Source organism: Entelurus aequoreus, linkage group LG24, assembly GCF_033978785.1.
Source record: "Entelurus aequoreus isolate RoL-2023_Sb linkage group LG24, RoL_Eaeq_v1.1, whole genome shotgun sequence".
Taxonomy (NCBI): Eukaryota; Metazoa; Chordata; class Actinopteri; order Syngnathiformes; family Syngnathidae; genus Entelurus; species Entelurus aequoreus.
In genome coordinates, this window is record NC_084754.1 from 19592034 (window position 1) to 19611447 (window position 19414).

Consider the following 19414-nt stretch of genomic DNA (forward strand, 5'->3'; position numbering starts at 1 on the left):
CACCTGCGTTCCAGTGATCGACGGCGCGACGAAGGACTTCACCCGATCATCAATGCGGTCGGCGGCTAGCGTCGGATAGCACGTCTGCTATCCAACTCAAAGTCCTCCTGGTTGTGTTGCTGCAGCCAGCCGCTAAAACACCGATCCCACCTACAGCTTTCTTCTTTGCAGTCTCCATTGTTTATTAAACAAATTGCAAAAGATTTACCAACACAGATGTCCAGAATACTGTGGAATTTTGCGATGTAAACAGAGCTGTTTGTATTGTGTTACAAAGTGTCCGAATACTTCCGTTTCAACCATCGACGTCACGCGCAAACGTCATCATACATAGACATGTTCAACCGGAAGTTCCCCGGGAAATTTAAAATTGCACTTTATAAGTCAACCCGGCCGTATTGGCATGTGTTGCAATGTTAAGATTTCATCATTGATATATAAACTATCAGACTGCGTGCGTGGTCGGTAGTAGTGGGTTTCAGTAGGCCTTTAAAGGTGGACCGACATCATATTGAACCCTATGGGTTAGGAATGGGATGGCACTTCAAGTTCATATGTGAGTCAAGGCAGGTGGCCAAATACTTTAGGCAATATAGGGTATATACAGGTAAAATCCAGTAAATTAGAATATTTTGAAAAACTTGATTTATTTCAGTAATTGCATTCAAAAGGTGTAACTTGTACATTATATTTATTCATTGCACACAGACTGATGCATTCAAATGCAGATGACATGGCACCCCAAACCATCACTGATGGTGGAAACTTTACACTAGACTTCAGGCAACGTGGATCCTGTGCCTCTCCTGTCTTCCTCCAGACTCTGGGACCTCGATTTCCAAAGGAAATGCAAAATTTGCTTTCGTTTCCACCATCAGTGATGGTTTGGGGTGCCATGTCATCTGCTGGTGTCGGTCCACTCTGTTTCCTGAGATCCAGGGTCAACGCAGCCGTCTACCAGCAAGTTTTAGAGCACTTCATGCTTCCTGCTGCTGACCTGCTCTATGGAGATGGAGATTTCAAGTTCCAACAGGACTTGGCGCCTGCACACAGCGCAAAATCTACCCGTGCCTGGTTTACGGACCATGGTATTTCTGTTCTAAATTGGCCCGCCAACTCCCCTGACCTTAGCCCCATAGAAAATCTGTGGGGTATTGTGAAAAGGAAGATGCAGAATGCCAGACCCAAAAACGCAGAAGAGTTGAAGGCCACTATCAGAGCAACCTGGGCTCTCATAACACCTGAGCAGTGCCAGAAACTCATGGACTCCATGCCACGCCGCATTAACGCAGTAATTGAGGCAAAAGGAGCTCCAACCAAGTATTGAGTATTGTACATGCTCATATTTTTCATTTTCATACTTTTCAGTTGGCCAACATTTCTAAAAATCCCTTTTTTGTATTAGCCTTAAGTAATATTCAAATTTTGTGACACACGGAATTTTGGATTTTCATTTGTTGCCCCTTCAAATCATCAAAATTAAATGAAATAAACATTTGAATGCATCAGTCTGTGTGCAATGAATAAATATAATGTACAAGTTACACCTTTTGAATGCAATTACTGAAATAAATCAAGTTTTTCAAAATATTCTAATATACTGGATTTTACCTGTATATACACCAATATATACTATATTGTCTGCTGCAGCATTTCCAAATGCAGACTGATCAAGTTGAAGTTAAATGTAGTCTATCCTCTGCACAAAGAGCCCTGGGGGCCACAATTCCACTACAGCTGTCCGACGAGAGAGCCCGGTAGGTGGCAGTCGTGTCCTACTTGCAAAGCCACATTAGCGCATTCAAGCGGTCGTATTCAGAACATCTAAACCCCCTTTTTGTCCCTTCTCCATCTCCGCCTCGTGGATGCAACATTAAAGAAGCCGTTCATGAACACATTTGACGTGGGACTGGAAACACGCAGCAGCGCCACTCAAGGTGACTGTAATGTCGACTTTGGGAGGAGAGGAGAAACGTCCGCGGCTCTTCCTCAGTGGTTGAGGGAGAACTTTGTCAGTGGGAGGTAACCCACGCCACTGCTTATCAATTCCACGGCTGTCCGTTCGGAACGCGCACGGAAGGGGGGGGGGAGAAAAAAAAAGTGAACCCCGTCTCACGAACGCCGACTGCAAGCCCGGAGGTGAGGACGAGGGACGGACACTTTGATAAGCAGCCCTCGGCGTCATCTTGTCCCCCCCCCCCCGTGGGCACGTCTCCTCGGTGAATAGGCGAGACTTGACGCGTGGGGAGACTTACGCAGAAGTGAAGACGCACGGGAAGGAAACGTGAGAATTTGAACACGGCGATTTACCCTTTACTTTAAGGATACCCGCAGGATTTTCCAGGTTGGGAAAGGAGGAAGACCCACGCGTGGGGAAATATATACTGCAAATTCTGAAGAGCTTTGCGCCATTTAGACTATCCAACCCAGTGTGGCTGAAGTCATAGACACTCGGTGGAAGTTCATCATCTACATCCTCTCTTATTTTTTTGATTTTTTTTAGGATGCATCTCATGATTGCTGGTGTGCACCATTTTGTGTCATCTTATATGTGGAAATAACGTCCACGTTGCCCTCACCCAGGAGAAAATTCACGCATTGGAGGGGGGGGGAAGGGGGTTGCTCACTTTCTTCGGCTATGGCACTTGTGGGTCTGTCACGGGAAAAGGATATATCCCCGTCATTTTGAGATTTATTCCCCTACAGCCGGACTAATGGATGGGTTGCTGGTCGTGATGAGAGTGGGGGCTAAATAGCCTCGGATTGTGCGGGATCGCCTGAGAATTGCGGCATCGTTGTCGAGTGGGAAGACTCATCAAGAAGTAAGTTCATGTTTGTGTGTGTGAAGCAAGGGGGTAGGGAACTTATGGCTTTCGAGCAACATGGGGCTCTTTTGACGACTGCATCTGGCTCTCAGATACATCTTAGCTGACATTGCTTAACACGATAGGTAATGGATAATTCCGCTGGTAATCACAGTGTTCAATCAATCAATCAATCAATCAATCATAGTTTATTGACATAGCCCTAAATCACAAGTGTCTCAAAGGGCTGCACGAGCCACAACGGCATCCTCGGCTCACATCAGGGCAGGGAAAAAACTCAGGGTACGTTCAAAATAACGTTCAAAATGTTAAACATTCTCATGCGTTTTAATCCATCTATCCGTTTTTCTACCGCACCTGTTCAAGAAGTCGCATTAATAGGTAAGAAGAGTTTTATTTAGTATTGGTTATATTCAGAATAACAATGTTATTACAATTAATAATAGACTTAAGTACTTAAAAAATGCACGCATTTTGTTGCATTCAGTGTTAAAAAAAATTGATAACACTTTAGTATGGGGAACATATGAACCATTAATTAGTTGCTTATTAACATAGGGTTAGGGATAGGGTTAGGGGAGACTCTTAGTTAATGGCTTACTGGTTGTATAATAAGGCCATGCAGACTAAGGCATTAATAAGTATTTAATAATGACTAATTAACAGCTAATATGTTACTAATTTGCATGTTAATAAGCAACTAATTAAGGATTCATATGTTCCCCATACTAAAGTGTTACCAAAATATTATATGGCTCGCACGGAAATACATTTTAAAATATTTGGCTTTCATGGTTCTCTCAGCCAAAAAGGTTACCGACCCCCAGTATAAAGCCTCACATCTCCTGAAGCAGGGGTGTCCAAACTGGGGTCCCGGTGACATTTGTGGTACGTTGTAAAATACAATATAATACACAAATTGATGAAAAAAGGTTTTGTATTCAAACATAGTTATGTTATAAAGTTGATATGTTCTCCTAGTGTCTATCCATCCATCCATTTTCTACCGCTTGTCCCTTTTTGGGGTCGCGGGGGGTGCTGGAGCCTTTCTCAGCTGCATTCGGGCGGAAGGCGGTGTACACCCTGGACAATTCGCCACCTCATCGCAGGGCCCCTAGTGTCTAAATAACTCTAAATTAAGTCTTTGTTACTTTAATAAGCAACTAATTAATCGTGAATATGTTCCCCAAACTAAAGTGTTACCAAGTTTTTTTATATTTTACAATATAATATAGAAATCTACATTTTTTTTAGTATACAGTTGTTGATGGAAAAAATTAGGACACCCCCGTTCTAAAGTAAAGCACAGTTCTAAAAGGAAATATAGTGCAGAGTTACGGCCTTTTCTGCACCAAGTTATTATTAACTGTATGTGTGCGTGTGTCATATCTGGACCATATATTAAATGCTAATTTGGATGGATGTAGAGCGTCGGATTTGAGCTGACGTGCAAGGGGAAGTGTGCCTCCTGTTTATGGGCGAGAAAGAGTGCACTATAAAGCGTGTTAGTCACCAGCATGGAGTTACACACTGCACCATGTCAAACACTTGCTGAATACAAAGTAGGCAACAGCTCATTTTTTTATTTTTTATTTTTTTATTTTTAAGTCACTAACAATCTGCAACAGTACATTGCGGCATGCGGTTTGCGAGTGACTACTTTGTCATACTTAAGTATTATTTGAGATTGTTTGTATTTCAAGAGCAGCAGCACAGTATTGCAATGACTGGTTGCGTATATTGTGAGACATTGCCTGGCCTACACAGAAGGCACTTGTTCTAGAGCTGAGAGGGAGCTGTCCCTTTTGCTGTGGTGCTGAAATGAGCTGCAACATAAAACAGATGGCATATGCATTGAAAGGTATCTCTTCATCAATTGTTTTATCAATTATTAGTCTACCCGTGAATCCAAATTAGTACCAAGACATTGTGGGCGATTGTCCATATCCAAGAAACACACATTTTCTTGTTATAGTCGTTCACAAATATGCAACCAACACAACAGATTACACATCAGCCTGCTTTTTGTGAAAAAGACAGATTTAAAACAGCAGGATCTGCTCCATATCCACTGAAAAGAAGAAACAAAACCCCAATCTGATCAGAATCTTGAGCATTAAAAATGAAGGCTATGTGTCATACATTTAGATTTTACTTTATTTTCATTTGAATTTTGTGCAAGGTAATTCTGGAATGTCAATCATCAACCGGAAACCACGGTGGTAAAACGTATAAATAGATGTAGCTGTCACTTTTCACATAAGGAATGAATCACATTATTCTCCTGTGAAAGGGAGAAATATGGCAAGCATTGGCGAGCATCATTCATCCTTTGAAAGAAAAGCATTCCATGATGGAGTGACATCACCTTGGGAAATGTTAGAATGCTGATTGGATGTTTTTTTTGTTTGTTTGTTTGACATTTGACTTTGGGTTACCGTGATTAATGTTGTCACCATTTGGTTGCCATAATACATCCTCCCCTCACACTCCTAAGTGTGCAGTTGGTAAAGTGCTGCAAAATGACAAATTCACAACTATAACCCAACATTACTATTTCAACTTTATTTGTGGCTTTTACCATGTTAGAGGTATTTGCGCTATAATAGTTGGCATTAGCCTTTGAGCAGGTGCATTTTGCAGACCAAAAGCGACTTCCTGCTGTTCACACAAAGACGGTCTTTACGTGATGACATTGCTCCCTCAGACATCTGTTTCATGTCCAATTTATTCAGTCGCTTCTGTCTGATGCATCTATTGAAAATCGTTCCAGCAGCCATGTCAGAAAATTAATGAAGTTGTCAGACAGAAAAGGACACATAAATTAGGGGTCGGGGGTCTTTCAGAGTGACATACCGTATAAGACGTTGGCTTCCTACGCTCTTTTGTCATTTAGTTCCCACTTCAGCCTGTGGTCCGGTTCATATCAAGGCCAGCACTCTGTGCCACATAATGAAATGATAATTTCTCAAATCGGATTAATATCTAAAAAGGTCTTCTTAGAACGTCATTAGTATTCATTTCTTTCATTGCACTTGTATCAACAATAGGAGCGACCGACATATTTTGCTTGGTCCATGGTTATGGAATCTCTCAAGAAGGTTTGTAAGAAATAGAGCAGTTACATAGATCCACTTTTATACTCACCATTTTCTTGTCTCGGGGACAAGCGGATCAATCCGGCATGTCTGACTGCAAAAGAGAATCTGAAAGCTCACATACATAATGTGAAAAACGTGTGGAGGACATTGGGCCCCATTCAGCAACCATTCTTAAGAACAAGTTTTGTTCCTAGGCCCACTTACAAAGTTTTTAAGGACATTTTTTTATTCACCAATGTTTTCTGTTTCTTCGTTAGTAAGATCAAAATCTATGAGTGCTCCAGAGCTCTCTTAGGATGGCCTATTTGTTCTCAAGTGTGACAAGTTCCCTTACTTCTATTGTCTAATGTTAAATGAATATCATAGATAGATAGATAGATAGATAGATAGATAGATAGATAGATAGATAGATAGATAGATGGATAGATGAATAGAGATACAAACCCTGTTTCCATATGAGTTGGGAAATTGTGTTAGATGTAAATATAAACGGAAAACAATTATTTGCAATTAATTTTCAACCCACATTCAGTTGAATATGCTACAAAGACAACATATTTGATGTTCAAACTGATAAACTTTTTTTTTTTTTGCAAATAATCATTAACTTTAGAATTTGATGCCAGCAACACGTGACAAAGAAGTTGGGAAAGGTGGCAATTAATACTGATAAAGTTGAGGAATGCTCATCAAACACTTATTTGGAACATCCCACAGGTGTGCAGGCTAATTGGGAACAGGTGGGTGCCATGATTGGGTATAAAAACAGCTTCCCAAAAAATGCTCAGTCTTTCACAAGAAAGGATGGGGTGAGGTACACCCCTTTGTCCACAACTGCGTGAGCAAATAGTCAAACAGTTTAAGAACAACGTTTTTCAAAGTGCAATTGCAAGAAATTTAGGGATTTCAACATCTACGGTCCATAAAATCATCAAAAAGTTCAGAGAATCTGGAGAAATCACTGCACGTAAGCGGCATGGCCGGAAACCAACATTGAATGACCGTGACCTTCGATCCCTCAGACTGCACTGTATCAAAAACTGACATCAATCTCTAAAGGATATCACCACATGGGCTCAGGAACACTTCAGAAAACCACTCTCTCTAAATACAGTTTGTGGTTACATCTGTAAGTGCAAGTTAAAGCTCTACTATGCAAAGCGAAAGCCATTTATCAACAACATACAGAAACGCCGTCGGCTTCTCTGGGCCCGAGATCATCTAAGATGGACTCATGCAAAGTGGAAAAGTGTTCTGTGGTCTGACGAGTCCACATTTCAAATTGTTTTTGGAAATATTCGACATTGTGTCATCCGGACCAAAGGGGAAGCGAACCATCCATACTGTTATCGACGCAAAGTTCAAAAGCCAGCATCTGTGATGGTATGGGGGTGCATTAGTTCCCAAGGCATGGGTAACTTACGCATCTGTGAAGGCACCATTAATGCTGAAAGGTACATACAGGTTTTGGAACAACATATGCTGCCATCTAAGCGCCGTCTTTTTCATGGACGCCCCTGCTTATTTCAGCAAGACAATGCCAAGCCACATTCAGCACGTGTTACAACAGCGTGGCTTCGTAAAAAAATAGTGCGGGTACTTTCCTGGCCCGCCTGCAGTCCAGACCTGTCTCCCATCGAAAATGTGTGGCGCATTATGAAGCGTAAAATACGACAGCGGAGACCCCGGACTGTTGAACGACTGAAGCTCTACATAAAACAAGAATGGGAAAGAATTCCACTTTCAAAGCTTCAACAATTAGTTTCCTCAGTTCCCAATCGTTTATTGAGTGTTGTTTCAGAATTGTACCCTTATATGGGGAATTAAGGGCGTTTACCTATGCAAATTACGGAATTAAGGGTGTTTACATATGCATATTGGGGAAATAAGGGCGTGTTTATATGCAAATTGTGATAGACACACAAGCACTAACCATTTGGCATTCAGCAACTTAAGAACAGCAGGTGGGAACAATTGCGACGTCATGAATTTGAATGGACTCCTCTTAGGAAATCACTTAGGAAGAAAGATAAGAGGAAAAGTTAGGAACTTATTGCTGAATGGGGCCCATTGACGTTACAGGATAGGTCGTAAATGTAGGTTCCTCAAACTGATGACAGTGGTGGATGAATGCATCAATATAACACCAAAATGTGCCACATGAGACTTATGTTTGTAAAAAAAATTTAACGCCACAAGTTTTACATTTACGACCACGAGACAAAAGACACAAACCATGTAATATTGTTAACTTTAAGAGATGTTTTCTTTTCCAAGAAAAACAAGCAGAAGGTATCTGCCTTTTACTTGCACATTTGAAGGTGTTACTTTTAAAACCAAACTGTTTTCTAAACCTACTTTGGCTCACGATTATGCTAATTATTTATCCAATTATGTTTCCTTTTGATAAACAAATTAATAAATGATTGATTAATTGTGCTTATTTTTGTAATTAATTGTCATGTAGCACATAGGTCCACAGGGCATCGAGGAAAATTGCCTTCCACTCCCCAAGAAATGAAACCACATGCTGTGTTGTATCTCAGCAGCTCCCATGTCTATCAATACTAGTACATGTGTCACTTTCACATATTTTGGGGTAACTAACAACGACGTCTTCATGTCTCATGACCACTAGACAGTGGAGCGGTGACTCCATGTTCGAATCGACTAGCACAACAACATCAACCTCATGCTTTAATACACAGGTGTCAAACTCAAAGGCCAGGGGCCAGACATGGCACGCCACATAATTTTATATTGATAATATGCATTAATTAATTACTTTCTTTACTTACTGAATGCATTTATTTTTCCATTTTGAGAGAATACATTTATACTGCATGCAATTACATATCTTTTAAACTTTAATATGATCTAATATTGCAACTCATATATATATATATATATATATATATATATATATATATATATATATATATATATATATATATATATATATATATATATATATATATATATACACACACATACATATATATATATATATATACAGTATATATATACACACACACATATATATATATATATATATACACATTATATATATATAATATATATATATATATATATATATATATATATATATATATATATATATATATATATATATATATATATATATATATATATATATATATATATATATATATATATATATATATATATATATATATATATATATATATATATATATATACACGCACACACAGTTGTGGCCAAACGTTTACATACACTTGTAAAGAACATAATGTCATGGCTGTCTTGAGTCTCCAATAATTTCTACAACTCTTATTTTTTGTGATAGAGTGATTGGAGCACATACTTGTTTGTCACAAAAAACATTCATGAAGTTTGGTTCTTTTTTGAATTTATTATGGGTCTACTGAAAATGTGACCAAATCTGCTGGGTCAAAAGTATACATACAGCAATGTTAATATTTGGTTACATGTCCCTTGTCAAGTTTCACTACAATAAGGCAATTTTGGTAGCCATCAACAAGCTTCTGGCAAACTTCCGGTTGAATTTTTGACCACTCCTCTTGACAAAATCGGTGCAGTTCAACTAAATGTGTTGGTTTTCTGACATGGACTTGTTTCTTCCGCATTGTCCATTGTAAAACCTTAATTCTTGCCTGATTTAGCCATTCCTTTACCACTTTTGATGTGTGTTTGGGGTCATTGGCCTGTTGGAACACCCAACTGCGCCCAACATCCAACCTCCGGGCTGATGATTTTAGGTTGTCCTGAAGAATTTGGAGGTAATCCTCATTGTCCCATTTACTCTCTGTAAAGCACCAGTTCCATTGGCAGCAATACAGGCCCAGAGCATAATACTACTACCACCATGCTTGACGGTAGGCTTGGTGTTCCTGGGATTAAAGGCCTCACCTTTTCTCCTCCCAACATATTGCTGGGTATTGTGGCCAAACAGATCAAATTTTGTTTCATCTGACAACAGAACTTTCCTCCAGAAGGTGTTATCTTTGTCCATGTGATGTCAAAAATAAGAGTTGTCGAAATTATTGGAGACTCAAGACAGCCATGACATTATGTCCTACACAAGGTATGTAAACTTTTGACCACGACTGTATGTATATATATATATATATATATATATATATATATATATATATATATATATATATATATATATATATATATATATATATATATATATATATATGGTGTAACGGTACACAAAAATTTCGGTTCGGCACGTACCTCGGTTTAGAGGTCACGGTTCGGTTCATTATCGGTACAGTAAGAAAACAACAAAATATACATTTTTGGGTTATTTATTTACCAAATTTGCAAAATCTTCCACCAAAAATATTTTTCTTAGTGGAATATTTGATGTGAAGCAATCGGAACTTTGGATAGGTCAATAATTCATAATAACATTGATTTTGATTCAATATTATGTTTTGAGCAATGACAGTTTGAAAGAAAAGAAAAAACAGCTTTGTTTTATTAGTCAACATTGCAACTTTTTCTAAATTAAATTTAACCTTTAAGCTTTTTTATTTCACTTTTGTTATGTTTTTGTTTATTTTAATAGTATTTTTAGAATGTGCTGTGGGCCTTTAAAACATTAGCTGTGGGCCGCAAATGGCCTCTGCGGCACACTTTTGACACCCCTGCTATAGATAATAAAAAATTTAATCTGATAAATCTATGGATAAAAAGCAGAGCCTGGCGACCCGTGCGCGTTTGTCATAACTCTCTCGCTCTCTCTGTCTCTGCCCCTCCCTCACGAATGCTGCTGCGCGCACAATTTGTTTTGTTTTTAACCCCTTCTTAACCCTGAACGTACATTGAAAATACATGCAACCCTAACTCAAAATGCCGGACATTTGAGGCATTTAAGAAACTCCGCCCTGACAGCTCCGCAAAAGAGGACATGTCCGGTGAAAAGAGGACGTATGGTCAGTCTATCGTAGCCCCTTAGCTGCTAGCAGGCCGTGTGTTGTGCCACGGTGTGCATTGTTTACACAACGTGCGTTACGCTACTTAATATGTCCGTGTAGAAACTCGTTCGGTACACCTCCGAACCGAACCGGAACCCCCGTACCGAAACGGTTCAATACAAATACATGTACCGTTACATCCCTTATATATATATATATATATATATATATATATATATATATATATATATATATATATATATATATATATATATATATATATATATATATATATATATATATATATAAACCTGTTTGACACCCTTTCATTAATGTGAACAGAGAAAGTGAAACAGCAATTTCCTTGCCTGTGCGAAAAAGCTGTGCAGTGTCGACCAACCTTTTATTCCGACTGATGAAACAATATTTACAGGGGAACTGCACTTTTTTTGTAATCTTTCACAATCGTTATGAAAGACATGACTACGGATGAATTATTTTTTTTGCATTCTAAATATTAAATAAACGTAAATACAAGTCTGCTTCCAGCGGACTTGAACAAAGGTTTTGTTCACAATTGTTCGATATGACTTTAAACCATAACCAACCATGCATCACTATAGCTCTTGTCTCAAAGTAGGTGTACTGTCACGACCTGTCACATCACGCCGTGACTTATTTTAAGTTTTTTGGTGTTTTCCCATGCGTATAGCTTTAGTTCTTGTCTTGCGCTCCTATTTTGGTGGATTTTTATCTTTTTTAGGTATTTTCCTGTAGCAGTTCCATGTCTTCCTTGAACGCCATTCCCCGCTCCTGCTTTGTTTTGGCAATCAAGACTATTTAAGTTATTGCTATCCTTCATTGTTGATTGTCATGTCATGTTCGGATGTACTTTGTGGACGCCATCTGCTCCACACGCTGTAAGTCTTTGCCGTTGTCCAGCATTCTGTTTTTGTTTATTTTATAGCCAGTTCAGTTTTAGTTTCGTCCTGAATAGCCTTCCCCTTTTCTTAGGGGAACTCACCTTTTGTTTATTTTTGGTTTAAGCATTAGATACCGTTTCACCTGCACGCTGCCTCCCACTGTGGTCTGCATATTGTGATCACGACAAACTATCGTCGTCTCACACGACGTGTTCCTGACATCAATAAAGTAATTAGCTACCGGCTGCCACCTACTGATATAAAAAAGTATTACATGTTTACGCTGCCGAGCTCTAGACAGCACCGACACTCAACAACGGCACATTATTTGCAGACTATAATTACTGGTTTGCAAAAAAATATTTTTATCCCAATCAGGTGAAATTATATAATTTCCACGGCACACCAGACTGTATCTCAGTTGAGATACAGTTGAGTGGTTGAAAAACACTGGATTAGAGTAAGTTGGCTTTGTGAGAGTTGCGGTCAGATTTGTCGGTTGCTTTCTTTTAGGAGTTAATTGTTACTGCAAAGCCGCAAACACAAAAGCACCACTCTCTCTCACTAGGGAAGACAAAGCAAATCTAATTCCTATTTTTTGTGAATTTGATCGCCATTTTCTTCACAGAACACGGGAGTGCTGAAAAATCAAGTAAACTGTCGCAGCAGTGGGCCGTATTACTGAATAAGGGGGTCCTGTTGCACACCTGTGGAAGTGACTGGATGATGTTAATGTGTATTAATAAATCCTCCATCACGAGCCGGCATCTTATATGTAGCACCCTGACGCAGATGGTCACGTTCGGTATCTGCGGTTGGCCCTGCTCGTTAGTCATCCACTCCAGCTTGTCTGTCTGAATGTAGTGTCCAAGGGAAGCACAGCTGAGAAAGGGGACAGCCGCAGCACATTTCACCAGTCGATGGGTTAATCAATTGGTATTCCAGCTCAACCCATCCATCTTTGGGAATAATTTGGTGAACATCATAAAAGTGCTAGTCTGTCATTCTAAGGGCCAAGGATCAGTTGTCTTGTTTTTCTTACCTCCTTCCCAAGGGCCACGTTTATCGCGAGAATGTACTGTAAGTGGATTCAAAGGGATATAGATATGAGTTCAGTATGGTGGGAAAACGGAGAATCTTGCTTGTGTTTTTTTTTTCTATTTAAAGGGGAACTTAACTTTTTTTGGGAATTTTGCCTAACATTCCCAGTCATTATGAAAGACATGGCGATGGATGTCATATATATATATATATATATATATATATATATATATATATATATATATATATATATATATATATATATATATATATACTAAATATTAAATAAATGCGATCAAAAGACTGCTTACTATGGAGCCTATAGGAGCTTAATTCTGCCTAAAAAGCCCTTAAAGAAACATCCAAACACCTCCATTAGGGTTTTAAATACATGATGTAAGTATATACTGTATGTAGAGTGGTAACAGGCTCATCTTTAATAACATTTAATATTTACGTAATTTTAAGCATTTTAAAAACGCATCATTGTGTTTGCTTTTTTTATTTTCTTCATCACTGATTATTACTCACTGCAGACTTTATGGATAGGTAGGTCTTTATTGTCATTGCACAAGTAAAACAAAACGTTGTTTTCAGCACAAACCCGTTCAAGATTAGACAAACAAACAGTGTACAGGGTTACAGGACAGGAACGCTGATGGGTCGCCACAAGGCGCCTCGTAAAAGATTGGAAAAACGTAAACGCTGGGGGAGGATGAGTAAAAAAAATACAATCTACAAACCCCGTTTCCATATGAGTTGGGAAATTGTGTTAGATGTAAATACAAACGGAATACAATGATTTGCAAATCATTTTCAACCCATATTAAGTTGAATATGCTACAAAGACAACATATTTGATGTTCAAACTGATAAACATTTTTTTTTTTGCAAATAATCATTAACTTAAGAATTTGATGCCAGCAACATGTGACAAGGAAGTTGGGAAAGGTGGCAATAAATACTGATAAAGTTGAGGAATGCTCATCAAACACTTATTTGGAACATCCCACAGGTGAACAGGCAAATTGGGAACAGGTGGGTGCCATGATTGGGTATACAAGTAGATTCCATGAAATGCTCAGTCATTCACAAACAAGGATGGGGCGAGGGTCACCACTTTGTCAACAAATGCGTGAGCAAGTTGTTGAACAGTTTAAGAAAAACCTTTCTCAACCAGCTATTGCAAGGAATTTAGGGATTTCACCATCTACGGTCCGTAATATCATCAAAGGGTTCAGAGAATCTGGAGAAATCACTGCACGTAAGCAGCTAAGCCCGTGACCTTCGATCCCTCAGGCTGTACTGCATCAATAAGCGACATCAGTGTGTAAAGGATATCACCACATGGGCTCAGTAACACTTCAGAAACCCACTGTCAGTAACTACAGTTGGTCGCTACATCTGTAAGTGCAAGTAAAAACTCTCCTATGCAAGGCGAAAACCGTTTATCAACAACACCCAGAAACGCCGTCGGCTTCGCTGGGCCTGAGCTCATCTTAGATGGACTGATACAAAGTGGAAAAGTGTTCTGTGGTCTGACGAGTCCACATTTCAAATTGTTTTTGGAAACTGTGGACGTCGTGTCCTCCGGACCAAAGAGGAAAAGAACCGTCCGGATTGTTATAGGCGCAAAGTTGAAAAGCCAGCATCTGTGATGGCATGGGGGTGTATTAGTGCCCAAGATATGGGTAAATTACACATCTGTGAAGGCACCATTAATGCTGAAAGGTACATACAGGTTTTGGAGCAACATATGTTGCCATCCAAGCAACGTTACCATGGACGCCCCTGCTTATTTCAGCAAGACAATGCCAAGCCACGTGTTACATCAACGTGGCTTCATAGTAAAAGAGTGTGGGTACTAGACTGGTCTGCCTGTAGTATAGAACTGTCTCCCATTGAAAATGTGTGGCGCATTATGAAGCCTAAAATACCACAACGGAGACCCCCGGACTGTTGAACAACTTAAGCTGTACATCAAGCAAGAATGGGAAAGAATTCCACCTGAGAAGCTTTAAAAATGTGTCTCCTCAGTTCCCAAACGTTTACTGAGTTTTGTTAAAAGGAAAGGCCATGTAACACAGTGGTGAACATGCCCTTTTCCAACTACTTTGGCACGTGTTGCAGCCATGAAATTCTTTTTTTTTTTTTTTTTTTTTTTTTTTTTTGCAGCCATGAAATCCTAAGTTAATTATTTGCAAAAAATAAAATAAAGTTTATGAGTTTGAACATCAAATATTTTGTCTTTGTAGTGCATTCAATTGAATATGGGTTGAAAATGATTTGTAAATCATTGTATTCCGTTTATATTTACATCTAACACAATTTCCCAACTCATATGGAAACGGGGTTTGTAGACTGGGCTCTTAAGGGGGCCCAGTTTGGAGTGGGAAAAAACATCCATAGCAAAGCATGTATACATATTACAACATAAATCTCGAGAGTTGCAACAGAGGGAGTGGGGGCCACGGTGCAAGGCTACAGCTCTTCAGGCGCTCCATCACCCCTAAGGGATTTGCGTCAAGGGCGTTGGATGGGGTGTGGGGTATGTGTGTGTGTGAAAGTTAAGACAAGACAAGACAAAGAAGCAAGCAGGAGAGATAAGGGAGAGGAAAGGGGTGTGTCCGCCCTCGATGAGTGCCAGTGAGAAAGGGTGAGAGCCAACAAACATAATAAAATATCACTTACTGGACAAGGTCTGCTGTTATTAGGATGCTGACTGCTGGGATGTTCATATGCTTCTGTATATATGTATATAGTATACTAGTTAAACAACACATTCAGAACATTCGTTCTCAGGACTGGACTGTGCACCTTACCTCCTTTTGCACCATTTTTCCTTTCTTTCCTTCCTATGTTTTGCATATTTGTAGACTCTCGCACTGATACTGGAGTTGCTTTTAATCTAATTGTACCTGTGTATAGTGACAATAAAAGGCATTCTATTCTATTCTATTCTATATATTCCCATTTAGATGAAATATTACTCATAATCCTCGCGAAGAAACGGGGTGGGTGGGGCCAAGCGTCTTTTTGTGTCGTTCTTGTTAGTCCGGATCCTAAATGGCTGTCAAAGTGTACCAACTTGTCGGATTACATCCTCAGCCATCTACTTTCCAGGCGAGATGCATGATTTGTGATCTACAATTAACTTACAGGGAGCAGGGAAGTGAGGAAACAGCAGACCACTCGATGATGTAAACATAGGGACACAGTAGTGATCAATTCGCCGCTATGAATAGTTTGTCTGCGTTTGTGCTTATAATACCAATATCACTAATACTTCAAGTCACAAAATGTACAATAGAGTATTGGTGGCGCCTTGTGAATGGTTATTTATTGGATTTTATGGGCGGAATAGAGGACCTTCCATGTTCCGCTGTAAGCTGACTTTTATTTACGTTTATTTAATGTTTTGAATGCATTTTAAAAAAAAATCCACCTGTCGTCATGTCTTTCATAATGATTGTGAACGATAGGCAAAATTCCAAACAAAGAGCAGTTCCCCTTTAAAACAATACTTCTGATTTTACTTATGGGGTAGATTACTGTCGGGTAAAAGGACATTGAGCAAAATCAAACATCATCTCCATGGTTCCTAACTCCGTTTGTTTCTTCAGCCACAAAGGACCTGATTTGCGATAGTTTTGCCTGTATTAAAACATGTGCAAACTTGATAGCACACACAAAGCTGATCTACTGAAGTTGTGCACAGAGGACTGCGTCTCTTCAAAGGGTAAAAGAGGGAGCGAAATCCATTTAACGTGTCTGTCTTCATGTAGAATAAATGCTGATTATTCAAACGCCCCCAATATCGGGGGGAAGAAATGCAAATATAATTATTTAGCAGTCGCAATGTGATTTATCAAGACTAAAACTGTTCTGCGGCCATTGTTTTGTGTATTCAGCACATCTCCAAAGAATGTGCAAACTGGCACAGATAGATGCAAAGACAGACGCTGGACAAATACATTTTGTGTTAACATATTTGGACTGTCAGAAAACAATTTTTAAATACAGTCTATCCAGTAATATTATTGTATCATATTAAGACTTTTTAATGACTTGTTTTGGTGCCAGATGCTGTTTTTTTTCATCACAATATCAATCAATCAATCAAAGTTTACTTATATAGCCCTAAATCACGAGTGTCTCAAAGGGCTGCACAAGCCACAACGACATCCTCGGCTCAGATCCCACATCAGGGCAAGAAAAAACTCAACCCAATGGGATGACAATGACAAACCTTGGAGGGGACCGCAGATATGGGGACCCCCCACCCCTGGTAAACCGGCAACCTTGCAACATACATTTTCATGCATTTTTGCATGCATTGCTGGATCATTCCAGACGCACCATCACACCTTTGATGTGCTAAAAATGGTTTTGTTGTCCAGATCATACTTCCAAAGTATATTGGCCAGAAAAGCTGGTGTGTGTGGCATATTCCACAACACAACGAAGCAGCACAAGTTGAACCATTGGAGCATATGATGTCATGAATGTGGAGGGAAACTGCCGGTAGTACACGCAAAATCCAAATTTAAATAGGGCCATCTGTGTCACTTATGCACGTGTTATCAATCGTCTTAGTAGATCACACACAACGCGCCCACAAATAGTACACACAATTGTATAGTTTGCACACACTGTTCAGCGCGTGTTAGGGTTGTACGGTATACAGGTATTAGTATATTACCGAACTACTAATGAATCATATTTGATACTATACAGCCTCTAAAAAGTACCAGTCCCCCCATCTCCCCGCCCCCCCGTTGTCGTCACGTTGTGTCATTGCTGGTTTACGAGCAGACGAGCATGTTCGGCAGCGCACAATCACGGAGTACTTACAAGCAGACACAGTGTGTAGACAGAAAAGGGAGAACGGACGCATTTTGGCTTAAAAACTAACGACAAAGGTGAAGTTGTAACACTGAAACGCCCTCAGGAAGAGGTGCTTTAAGACATGTCTAGCTAACCACCAGCTAAAGTCCATCCGGAGTCGACAGTGTTTTAGCTACTTCTAAATCACTAATCCTCGCCTCCATGGCAACAAATAAAGTAAATTTTTTACAAGTATCATCCCTGCAGGATGAGGAATAGCTAAACATGCTTCACTACACACCGTAGCTCACCAGCGTCAAAATGTAAATAAACCTAATTGGTGGATCTACACCTGACATCAACTGTAATGATACCAAGTACAGGAGCGTATCTAGTCGATACTATTACGATTACATCTATATTTTTTGGCATCACAACATCTTCTTTCGTTTTTTTAAAATGTATATTATGTTTATAAACTCAGGAAATATGTCCCTGGACACATGAGGACTTTGAATATGACCAATATATGATCCTGTAACGACTTGGTATCGGATCTGATTTGTGGTATCATCCAAAACTAATGTAAAACATCCAAACAATAGAATAATAAATGATTATTACATTTTAAAAAAAGTGTAGGTAGAACATGTTAAAATAGAAAGTAAGCAGATATTAACAGTAAATGAACAAGTAAATTAATAATTAATTTTCTACCACTTGTCCTTAATAATTTTGACAAAATAATAGAATGATAAATGACACAATATGTTACTGCATATGTCAGCAGACTAAATTAGGAGCCTTTGTTTGATTACTTACTACTAAAAGACAAGTTGTCTTGTATGTTCACTATTTTATTTAAGGACAAACTTGCAATAAGAAACATATGTTTAATGTACCGTAAGATTTTTTTTTTTTTAAATGAAGCTAATAATGCCATTTTTTGTGGTTCCCTTTATTTATAAAAGTACTGAAAAGTATCGAAATACATTTTGGTACCGGTACCAAAATATTGGTATCGGGACAACACTAGTGCGTGTTATTTGGATTTTAATAGATCAGGGCCATAACTCCTCACAAAGTTTTCCTTGGATTTTTCCCTTTACCAGTCTTGATAATATATTTTCCACTTACTAATACATACATTCTCTGCCATGCCGGGGTTTTTCTTTCTTGGCCTCACAGCAATGTCACTCTCTGCTAATATGGGGAGTGACAGCACCCGAGGTAGGACTAATGCGATGGCTCTGATAATAACAGCTTGCAGGAGTTCACCATAAATACTCCAAAGCGCAGTTTCCCATGCGGGTGCACACACATTAGGAGTAGGGCTGTCAACAGATAAAAAAAAAAAAATCAGATTAATCACCTTTTGGAATTTGGGTTAATCATGATTTACCACAGGTGATTACTTGCAAGCATAATTACAATTTGCTGAAGAAAATACCCTAATATTTGTACTCAAATGCAATTTCAATGTCAGAATGTCATCCATTAACATGTTTAAACATTTTAATTCATTGCTCGTCATTTGTTTGCCCAAAATTTGGTAACAGTTTTATCTTAAGTTATTTTTGGCTTTATTTTGCAATGAAAGTTGCCAGTCAGTCTTCTCGCTCAATTTTGTACTGACGTATGCAATAATCCGATCACTGACTGTCTAATGCAGTGTTTTTCAACCTTTTCTGAGCCGAGGCAGATTTTTTGTCTTTGAAAAAATCCTGAGGCACACTACCAGCAGAACACATTAAAAAATTAAACTC

General features: G+C 39.0%; 1 protein-coding gene across 2 annotated transcripts in view; it reads left to right on the forward strand.

Moving 5' to 3' along the window:
• Nucleotides 1-2265: 2265 nt before the first annotated feature.
• Nucleotides 2266-19414, forward strand: part of lrrc4ca (leucine rich repeat containing 4C, genome duplicate a) — a 212033-nt gene continuing 194884 nt past the window's right edge. For both annotated transcript variants that reach the window (XM_062036079.1, XM_062036081.1), the window contains exon 1: nt 2266-2822. The gene's annotated coding sequence lies outside the window, so the exon portion shown is untranslated. The remainder of the gene's footprint in view (nt 2823-19414) is intronic.